Raw genomic sequence first — 10,334 nt, 5'->3', positions numbered from 1 at the left:
ATGGTTCTGTTATTATATGGCTCTGTTATTATATGGTTCTGTTATTATATGCTGTGGTTCTGTTATTATATGGTTCTGTTATTATATGGTTCTGTTATTATATGGTTCTGTTATTATATGCTGTGGTTATGTTATTATATGGCTCTGTTATTATATGGTTCTGTTATTATATGCTATGGTTCTGTTATTATATGGCTCTGTTATTATATGGTTCTGTTATTATATGGTTCTGTTATTATATGGTTCTGTTATTATATGGTTCTGTTATTATATGGTTCTGTTATTATATGCTGTGGTTCTGTTATTATATGGTTCTGTTATTATATGCTGTGGTTCTGTTATTATATGGTTCTGTTATTATATGGTTTTGTTATTATATGGTTCTGTTATTATATGGTTCTGTTATTATATGCTGTGGTTCTGTTATTATATGGTTCTGTTATTATATGGTTCTGTTATTATATGCTGTGGTTCTGTTATTATATGGTTCTGTTATTATATGGTTCTGTTATTATATGCTGTGGTTCTGTTATTATATGGTTCTGTTATTATATGGTTCTGTTATTATATGGTTCTGTTATTATATGGTTCTGTTATTATATGGTTCTGTTATTATATGGCGTGTATTAACCAGGATTCTGTTCTTGTGCCAGGCCAAACTGAACAACTGGGCTTGTATGTGAGGGCGAGTCTGTTCTGTCAACCATGGCCAACAACGTGGAGGACGTCGAGAACAACATGGTGAGCTGCTTCTAAATCACAGCAGAAGTATGAGAAGTAAATAATGCTCTGTCTGTGTTTTGCCACTTGCAGATTGTAACCTATAGTAAAGGCACGTTCACGGCGGTGACATTTGCAGTAAAAAAAAGTAAATCATTAGTCATATGGTTTTGCTCCTGAAGATTCGAAGGGTGTTGGCTGGCCATTACAGGAGGCAAAGTCCTTCTAGGCTGTTTCTCTGCTGACCCTTAAACCGCACGAAGCCGTTCAACTCCCCATGTAAATAACACCGATGAAAGACGGTTTATGTCACTGCACTGTTGGAGCTAGAAACACCAAGCGTTTCGCTACGCCCGCAATAACATCTGCTAAACATGGGTATGTGAGCAATAAAATAGTATTTTATTTGACAAGCCTGCCTTCTCGGCCTCAGTTCTTAATAAACACGTTCAGTGAAGGATAACGGCTGTGACCCGGTTCGATGGAGCCAATTCTTCCTGGTGATTTATTGAAGTTATTCAACCAGGAAACCCCCCCCCTTTTAGAAATCGCATATCCTGTTTTTATTCAGAAGATCAGGAGTAAGTTAAGGCTCATGTCTAAACTGTCCTGACAGCCTTGGCACCTCAACACTCTCCCTAGATGGGCCTGTCTGTCCCCACAGCCTTGGCACCTCAACACTCTCCCTAGATGGGCCTGTCTGTCCCCACAGCCTTGGCACCTCAACACTCTCCCTAGATGGGTCTGTCTGTCCCCACAGCCTTGGCACCTCAACACTCTCCCTAGATGGGCCTGTCTGTCCCCACAGCCTTGGCACCTCAACACTCTCCCTAGATGGGCCTGTCTGTCCCCACAGCCTTGGCACCTCAACACTCTCCCTAGATGGGTCTGTCTGTCCCCACAGCCTTGGCACCTCAACACTCTCCCTAGATGGGCCTGTCTGTCCCCACAGCCTTGGCACCTCAACACTCTCCCTAGATGGGCCTGTCTGTCCCCACAGCCTTGGCACCTCAACACTCTCCCTAGATGGGCCTGTCTGTCCTGACAGCCTTGGCACCTCAACACTCTCCCTAGATGGGTCTGTCTGTCCCCACAGCCTTGGCACCTCAACACTCTCCCTAGATGGGCCTGTCTGTCCTGACAGCCTTGGCACCTCAACACTCTCCCTAGATGGGCCTGTCTGTCCCCACAGCCTTGGCACCTCAACACTCTCCCTAGATGGGCCTGTCTGTCCCCACAGCCTTGGCACCTCACAACACTCTCCCTAGATGGGCCTGTCTGTCCTAACAGCCTTGACACCTCAACACTCTCCCTAGATGGGCCTGTCTGTCCCCACAGCCTTGGCACCTCAACACTCTCCCTAGATGGGCCTGTCTGTCCCCACAGCACTTGGTACCTCAACACTCTCCCTAGATGGGCCTGTCTGTCTGACAGTCTTGGCACCTCAACACTCTCCCTAGATGGGCTGTCTGTCCCCACAGCCTTGGTACCTCAACACTCTCCCTAGATGGGCCTGTCTGTCCCCACAGCCTTGGTACCTCAACCTCTCCCTAGATGGGTCTGTCTGTCCCCACAGCCTTGGCACCCTCAACACTCTCCCTAGATGGGCCTGTCTGTCCCCACAGCTTTGGCACCTCAACACTCTCCCTAAATGGGATGGGTCTGTCTGTCCCCACAGCCTTGGCACCTCAACACTCTCCCTAGATGGGCCTGTCTGTCCCCACAGCCTTGGCACCTCAACACTCTCCCTAGATGGGCCTGACAGCCTTGGCACCTCAACCTCTCCTTAGATGGGCCTGTCTGTCCCCACAGCCTTGAGTACCTCAACACTCCCCTAGATGGGCTGTCTGTCCCCACAGCCTTGGCACCTCAACACTCTCCCTAGATGGGCCTGTCTGTCCTGACAGCCTTGGCACCTCAACACTCCCCTAGATGGGCCTGTCTGTCCCCACAGCCTTGGCACCTCAACACTCTCCCTAGATGGGCCTGTCTGTCCCCACAGCCTTGGCACCTCAACACTCTCCCTAGATGGGCCTGTCTGTCCCCACAGCCTTGGCACCTCAACACTCTCCCTAGATGGGCCTGTCTGTCCCCACAGCCTTGGCACCTCAACACTCTCCCTAGATGGGCCTGTCTGTCCCCACAGCCTTGGTACCTCAACACCACCTAGATGGGCCTGTCTGTCCGACAGCCTTGGTACCGCACTCTCCCTAGATGGGCCTGTCTGTCCCCACAGCCTTGGCACCAACACTCTCCTAGATGGGCCTGTCTGTCCCCACAGCCTCTACCTCAACACTCACCCTAGATGGGTCTGTCTGTCCCCACAGCCTTGGCACCTCAACACTCTCCCTAGATGGGCCTGTCTGTCCCCACAGCCTTGGCACCTCAACACTCTCCCTAGATGGGCCTGTCTGTCCCCACAGCCTTGGCACCTCAACACTCTCCCTAGATGGGTCTGTCTGTCTGTCCGATGCAGCCTTGGCACTGCAACACTCTCCGTCATTCAGAGGAGCGTTCTACAGCGCTCTGAGCGCTCTCCAAGTCCGGAAGTGAATATCAAGAAGTAGCGAAATTAACATTTGCCCTTCCGTTTATGCACTTTCCATCCTTACCTTGGAAGGTCACTGTCTCTGTGCTGATCGCCTGTGAGTGAGACAACGCTAGCTGGCAAATGGGAGCGTAGTAGAATGCCGGGGGTTGTGGTTTTGGCTTAATTGCGTTGGGGAAAAAGAACTGTAGGGCCGGTCAATGGTGTCAATGGGAGAGTGCTGTATTGGGCTCAGGCTGGTGTCAATGGGGAGAGTGCTGTATAAGGTTGGTCACTCCTCAGGCTGGTGTCAATGGGAGAGTGCTGTATAAGGTTGGTCACTCCTCAGGCTGGTGTCAATGGTGGGAGTGCTGTATAAGGTTGGTCCTCCTCAGGCTGGTGTCAATGGGAGGGTGCTGTATAAGGTTGATCACTCCTCAGGCTGGTGTCAATGGGAGAGTGCTGTATAGGCGTTCACTCCTCAGTCCTCCTCAGGCTGGTGTCAATGGGAGAGTGCTGTATGGGGCGGTCACTCCTCAGGCTGGTGTCAATGGGAGAGTGCTGTATAAGGTTGGTCACTCCTCAGGCTGGTGTCAATGGGAGAGTGCTGTATAAGGCCGGTCACTCCTCAGGCTGGTGTCAATGGAGAGTGCTGTATAAGGTTGATCACTCCTCAGGCTGGTGTCAATGGAGAGTGCTGTATAGGCGATCCTCCTCAGGCTGGTGTCAATGGGAGAGTGCTGTATAAAGGTTGGTCACTCCTCAGGCTGGTGTCAATGGGAGAGTGCTGTATAAGGTTGGTCACTCCTCAGGCTGGTGTCAGTAGGAGAGTGCTGTATAGGTGGTCATCCTCAGGCTGGTGTCAATGGGGAGAGTGCTGTATGGAGTTGGTCCTCCTCCGGGCTGGGAAGTGCTGTATAAGGTTGGTCCTCACTCAGGCTGGGTGTCAATGGGAGAGTGCTGTATAAGGTTGGTCACTCACTCAGGCTGGTGTCAATGGGAGAGTGCTGTATAAGGTTGGTCACTCCTCAGGCTGGTGTCAATGGGAGAGTGCTGTATAAGGTTGGTCACTCCTCAGGCTGGTGTCAATGGGAGAGTGCTGTATAAAGGCCGGTCACTCCTCAGGCTGGTGTCAATGGGAGAGTGCTGTATAAGGTTGATCCTCTCAGGCTGGTGTCAATGGGAGAGTGCTGTATAAGGTTGATCACTCCTCAGGCTGAGTATCAATGGGGAGATGCCATCGTTGATCTCCTCAGCCTGGTGTCAATGGGAGAGTGCTGTGGGTTGATCACTCCTCAGGCTGGTGTCAATGGGAGAGTGCTGTATAGGCCGGTCCTCCTCAGGCTGGTGTCAATGGGAGAGTGCTGTATAAGGTTGATCACTCCTCAGGCTGGTGTCAATGGGGGAGAGTGCTGTATAAAGTTGGTCCTCCTCAGGGCTGGTGTCAATGGGAGGGGTGCTGTATAAGGCAGGTCACTCCTCAGGCTGGTGTCAATGGAGAGTGCTGTATAAGGTTGGTCACTCCTCAGGCTGGTGTCAATGGGAGAGTGCTGTATAAGGTTGATCACTCCTCAGGCTGGTGTCAATGGGAGAGTGCTGTATAAGGTTGGTCACTCCTCAGGCTGGTGTCAATGGGAGAGTGCTGTATAAGGTTGATCACTCCTCAGGCTGGTGTCAATGGGAGAGTGCTGTATAGGGCCGGTCACTCCTCAGGCTGGTGTCAATGGGAGAGTGCTGTATAAGGTTGATCACTCCTCAGGCTGGTGTCAATGGGAGAGTGCTGTATAAGGTTGGTCACTCCTCAGGCTGGTGTCAATGGGAGAGTGCTGTATAAGGTTGATCACTCCTCAGGCTGGTGTCAATGGGAGAGTGCTGTATAGGGCCGGTCACTCCTCAGGCTGGTGTCAATGGGAGAGTGCTGTATTGGGCCGGTCACTCCTCAGGCTGGTGTCAATGGGAGAGTGCTGTATTGGGCCGGTCACTCCTCAGCCTGGTGTCAATGGGAGAGTGCTGTATAGGGCCGGTCACTCCTCAGGCTGGTGTCAATGGGAGAGTGCTGTATAGGGCCGGTCACTCCTCAGGCTGGTGTCAATGGGAGAGTGCTGTATAGGGCCGGTCACTCCTCAGGCTGGTGTCAATGGGAGAGTGCTGTATAGGGCCGGTCACTCCTCAGGCTGGTGTCAATGGGAGAGTGCTGTATAAGGTTGGTCACTCCTCAGGCTGGTGTCAATGGGAGAGTGCTGTATAGGGCCGGTCACTCCTCAGGCTGGTGTCAATGGGAGAGTGCTGTATAAGGTTGATCACTCCTCAGGCTGGTGTCAATGGGAGAGTGCTGTATAAGGTTGATCACTCCTCAGGCTGGTGTCAATGGGAGAGTGCTGTATAAGGCCGGTCACTCCTCAGGCTGGTGTCAATGGGAGAGTGCTGTATAGGGCCGGTCACTCCTCAGGCTGGTGTCAATGGGAGAGTGCTGTATAAGGTTGGTCACTCCTCAGGCTGGTGTCAATGGGAGAGTGCTGTATAAGGTTGATCACTCCTCAGGTTGGTGTCAATGGGAGAGTGCTGTATAAGGTTGATCACTCCTCAGGCTGGTGTCAATGGGAGAGTGCTGTATAGGGCCGGTCACTCCTCAGCCTGGTGTCAATGGGAGAGTGCTGTATAAGGTTGATCACTCCTCAGGCTGGTGTCAATGGGAGAGTGCTGTATAAGGTTGGTCACTCCTCAGGCTGGTGTCAATGGGAGAGTGCTGTATAAGGCCGGTCACTCCTCAGGCTGGTGTCAATGGGAGAGTGCTGTATAAGGCTGGTTTCCCAGACACAGATTAGGTCAAGTCCTGGACTTCGAAGCACTTTCCATGGAGAATATTCACAGAGAACGGTTTGCAGTCCAGACTAGGCTTAATCTGTCTAGGAACTCAGCCCCATAGAGATACAATATAACACTGTGGTGGTCTATTTAGTTCTGTGGTGGTCTATTTAGTTCTGTGGTGGTCTATTTAGTTCTGTGGTGGTCTATTTAGTTCTGTTGTGGTCTATTTAGTTCTGTGGTGGTCTATTTAGTTCTGTGGTGGTCTATTTAGTTCTGTCGTGGTCTCTTTAGTTCTGTGGTGTTCTCTTTAGTTCTGTGGTGGTCTATTTAGTTCTGTCGTGGTCTCTTTAGTTCTGTGGTGGTCTATTTAGTTCTGTCGTGGTCTCTTTAGTTCTGTGCTGGTCTCTTTAGTTCTGTGCTGGTCTCTTTAGTTCTGTGCTGGTCTATTTAGTTCTGTGGTGGTCTCTTTAGTTCTGTGGTGGTCTATTTAGTTCTGTTGTGGTCTATTTTGTTCTGTGGTGGTCTCTTTAGTTCTGTGGTGGTCTCTTTAGTTCTGTGGTGGTCTCTTTAGTTCTGTGGTGGTCTCTTTAGTTCTGTGGTGGTCCCTTTAGTTCTGTGGTGGTCTATTTAGTTCTGTGCTGGTCTATTTAGTTCTGTGGTGGTCTCTTTAGTTCTGTGGTGGTCTCTTTAGTTCTGTGCTGGTCTATTTAGTTCTGTGGTGGTCCCTTTAGTTCTGTGGTGGTCCCTTTAGTTCTGTGGTGGTCTCTAGCTCTTTGGTTCTTAACCCTAGTTCTTAACCCTAACCCTAACCTTCCTCAATCCCTCCCCTTTCTTTGTTGACTCCCCGTGAAGGAGATTTATCCTGGTTCCAGGTCTGTTATTGTCGTCTCACCAACTCTTATTGCCATAGACCAACCTTGTTCTGATGTAACAGCTGACACAGAGCAAACTGTCCCCACAGGAGTGTGTGTGGGTTAGGCTAACCCCACCCCTAACCCCACCCCTAACCCCACCCCTAACCCCACCTCTCTGGGTCAGAGAGTCTGTTAAATGACTCACTACTGTAGTGGCTCTGGATCAGAGAGTCTGTTAAATGACTCACTACTGTAGTGGCTCTGGATCAGAGAGTCTCCTAAATGACTCACTACTGTAGTGGCTCTGGATCAGAGAGTCTGCTAAATGACTCACTACTGTAGTGGCTCTGGATCAGAGAGTCTGTTAAATGACTCACTACTGTAGTGGCTCTGGATCAGAGAGTCTGTTCATCGACTCACTACTGTAGTGGCTCTGCATCAGAGAGTCTGTTAATTGACTCACTACTGTAGTGGCTCTGGATCAGAGGGAGTCTGTTAAATGACTCACTACTGTAGTGGCTCTGGATCAGAGAGTCTGTTAAATGACTCACTACTGTAGAGGCTCTGGATCAGAGAGTCTGTTAAGTGACTCACTGCAGTGGCTCTAAATCCAGAGAGTCTGTTAAATGACTCACTACTGTAGTGGCTCTGGATCAGAGAGTCTGTTAAATGACTCTACTGAGTGGCTCTGGATCAGAGAGTCTGCTAAATGACTCACTACTGTAGTGGCTCTGGATCAGAGAGTCTGTTAAATGACTCACTACTGTAGTGGCTCTGGATCAGAGAGTCTGTTAAATGACTCACTACTGTAGTGGCTCTGGATCAGAGAGTCTGTTAAATGACTCACTACTGTAAGTGGCTCTGGATCAGAGAGTCTGCTAAATGACTCACTACTGTAGTGGCTCTGGATCAGAGAGTCTGTTAAATGACTCACTACTGTAGTGGCTCTGGATCAGAGAGTCTGCTAAATGACTCACTACTGTAGTGGCTCTAGATCAGAGAGTCTGCTAAATGACTATAATGTAAATGTTTCCTTGTTCTGCAGACTGACCCTAAGAGGTGTGTATTTATGTCCCCTTCTGTTCCTCCTCCAGGTGACTGAGACTCCAGTACCAACCCAGAACCAGCACCCTGAGCCTGGGGTGACGGGGGTGCGGTCCAGGGGTGGAGGGGGAAGGAACAGAACGGACAGGCTCCCCCACAACGCACCCCCTCAGGTGGTAGAGAGTGAGGAAGACGAAGATGAGGAGCTGACGCTGAAGTACGGGGCCAAACACGTCATCATGCTGTTCGTCCCTGTCACACTCTGCATGGTGGTCGTCGTGGGCAACCATCAAGTCCGTCAGCTTCTACACCCAGAACGATGGACAGAGGCTGTAAGTACCGACGACGTTCTGGCGACAGGTTGTCTCTGGGGTTAGGTTGTTGGAACCCTGAGACGAGGCTTCTGTGTTGTCCCCAGGGTTAGGGTTGTTGATGCAGTTGACTAGCATAGCCACTAGATGGCGATAATGCGACACACAACACCTTGATGATGAAATATCAGCATACATCTACAGTATTTACTAACAGAAAGTACAGGAAATGTGGCTGGCCTGCTAACGAAGAAGATGCATTGTTCAGTTTGTTTACCTATGGGCTGTTCAGACAAGATAATCAAGCAGCTGGAGAAAAACAGACAAGATAATCAAGCAGCTGGAAAAACAGACAAGATAATCAAGCAGCTGGAGAAATAGACAAGATAATCAAGCAGCTGGAGAAACACAGACAATATTATTATAATAACAATAGCAGCAAAGTGAGGATTCACAAAGGATGGTGTTTGAGTATTTGATGGGGTTGTCTGACACTAACATATTCTGAAATGATCTAATGTGATGAGTCCAATGTGATGAGTCTAATCTTCTGTTGTCCAGGATATTGATACCTGTCTGACATGTGATGTGTTTTCCAGGATATACACCCCATTCCCAGAGGACACAGACACAATAGGGCAGCGAGCCCTCAACTCAGTCCTCAACGCCACCATCATGATCAGTGTCATCATAGTCATGACCATGGTGCTGGTGCTGCTATACAAGTACCGCTGCTACAGGGTAAGAGATGCTGCAACAGGGTAAGAGATGCTGCAACAGGGTAAGAGATGCTGCAACAGGGTAAGAGATGCTGCAACAGGGTAAGAGATGCTACAGGGTAAGAGTGCAAGGGTAAGAGATGCTGCAACAGGGTAAGAGATGCTACAGGGTAAGAGATGCTACAGGGTAAGAGATGCTACAAGTAAGAGATGCTGCAACAGGGTAAGAGATGCTGCAACAGGGTAAGAAGATGCTGCAACAGGGTAAGAGATGCTGCAGCAGGGTAAGAGATGCTGCAACAGGGTAAGAGATGCTGCAACAGGGTAAGAGATGCTGCAACAGGGTAAGAGATGCTACAGGTAAGAGATGCTGCAGGGTAAGAGATGCTACAGGGTAAGAGATGCTGCAACAGGGTAAGAGATGCTGCAACAGGGTAAGAGATGCTGCAGGGTAAGAGATGCTACAGGGTAAGAGATGCTGCAACAGGGTAAGAGATGCTGCAACAGGGTAAGAGATGCTACAGGGTAAGAGATGCTACAGGGTAAGAGATGTTGCTCTAACAATGCCATTAGGGTCGTATTCATTAGGGCACACAAAGTAAATCAGTTTGCAACCAACGTATCATAACGTTTAACTTCCTGACAAGTCCAGGAAGTCGTCCCTTTTTCAGTCTGTTTTCTTCCGCTTGTTGGCTGATGAACACAAGCCTGGTATCACTCATCCCTGTAGCACTCTTACCCTGTCTTCTCCTGTGTGTGTCTAGATACAGTGACATGCCGAGCATGTAATACAGACAGTTGGCTGTTATTGATCTCTGTGTGTCCCTTCAGGTGATCCAAGGCTGGCTGTTCCTCTCCCCTCTACTTCTCCTGTTCTTCTTCTCCTTCATATATCTCAAGTGAGTCCCTTCTTTTCCCTTCCATATCTTATTCTCTCTCTCTTTTCAATCACATATATATTTCAGTCATCGGTAAATCTGCTGTGTAAGAGTGTGACTGGGCAGATTTTTTATTTTTTTTACCTTTATTTAACTAGGCTAGTCAGTTAAGAACAAATTCTTATTTTCTGTCTGTTCAGGGGCAGAACAACAGATTTTTACCTTGTCAGTTACTTTCGGTTACTAGTCCAACGCTCTAACCACTAGGCTTACCCTGCCACCTCTACACTCTAACCACTATGCTACCCTGCCACCTCTACACTCTAACCACTATGCTACCCTGCCACCTCTACACTCTAACCACTAGGCTACCTCTACACTCTAACCACTAGGCTACCTCTACACTCTAACCACTAGGCTACCTCTACACTCTAACCACTAGGCTACCCTGCCTCCTCTACACTCTAACCACT

The 10,334-nt window shown here is 49.2% G+C and overlaps 1 pseudogene; it reads left to right on the top strand.

Moving 5' to 3' along the window:
- Nucleotides 1-426: 426 nt before the first annotated feature.
- LOC135534985 (presenilin-1-like) overlaps nt 427-10,334 on the top strand; it is a 29,296-nt pseudogene continuing 19,388 nt past the window's right edge.

This window comes from Oncorhynchus masou, unplaced genomic scaffold, assembly GCF_036934945.1.
Source record: "Oncorhynchus masou masou isolate Uvic2021 unplaced genomic scaffold, UVic_Omas_1.1 unplaced_scaffold_4265, whole genome shotgun sequence".
Lineage (NCBI taxonomy): Eukaryota > Metazoa > Chordata > Actinopteri > Salmoniformes > Salmonidae > Oncorhynchus > Oncorhynchus masou.
Note: the sequence above shows the minus strand (reverse complement) of the source record. Positions and strands in the feature narration are given on the sequence as shown.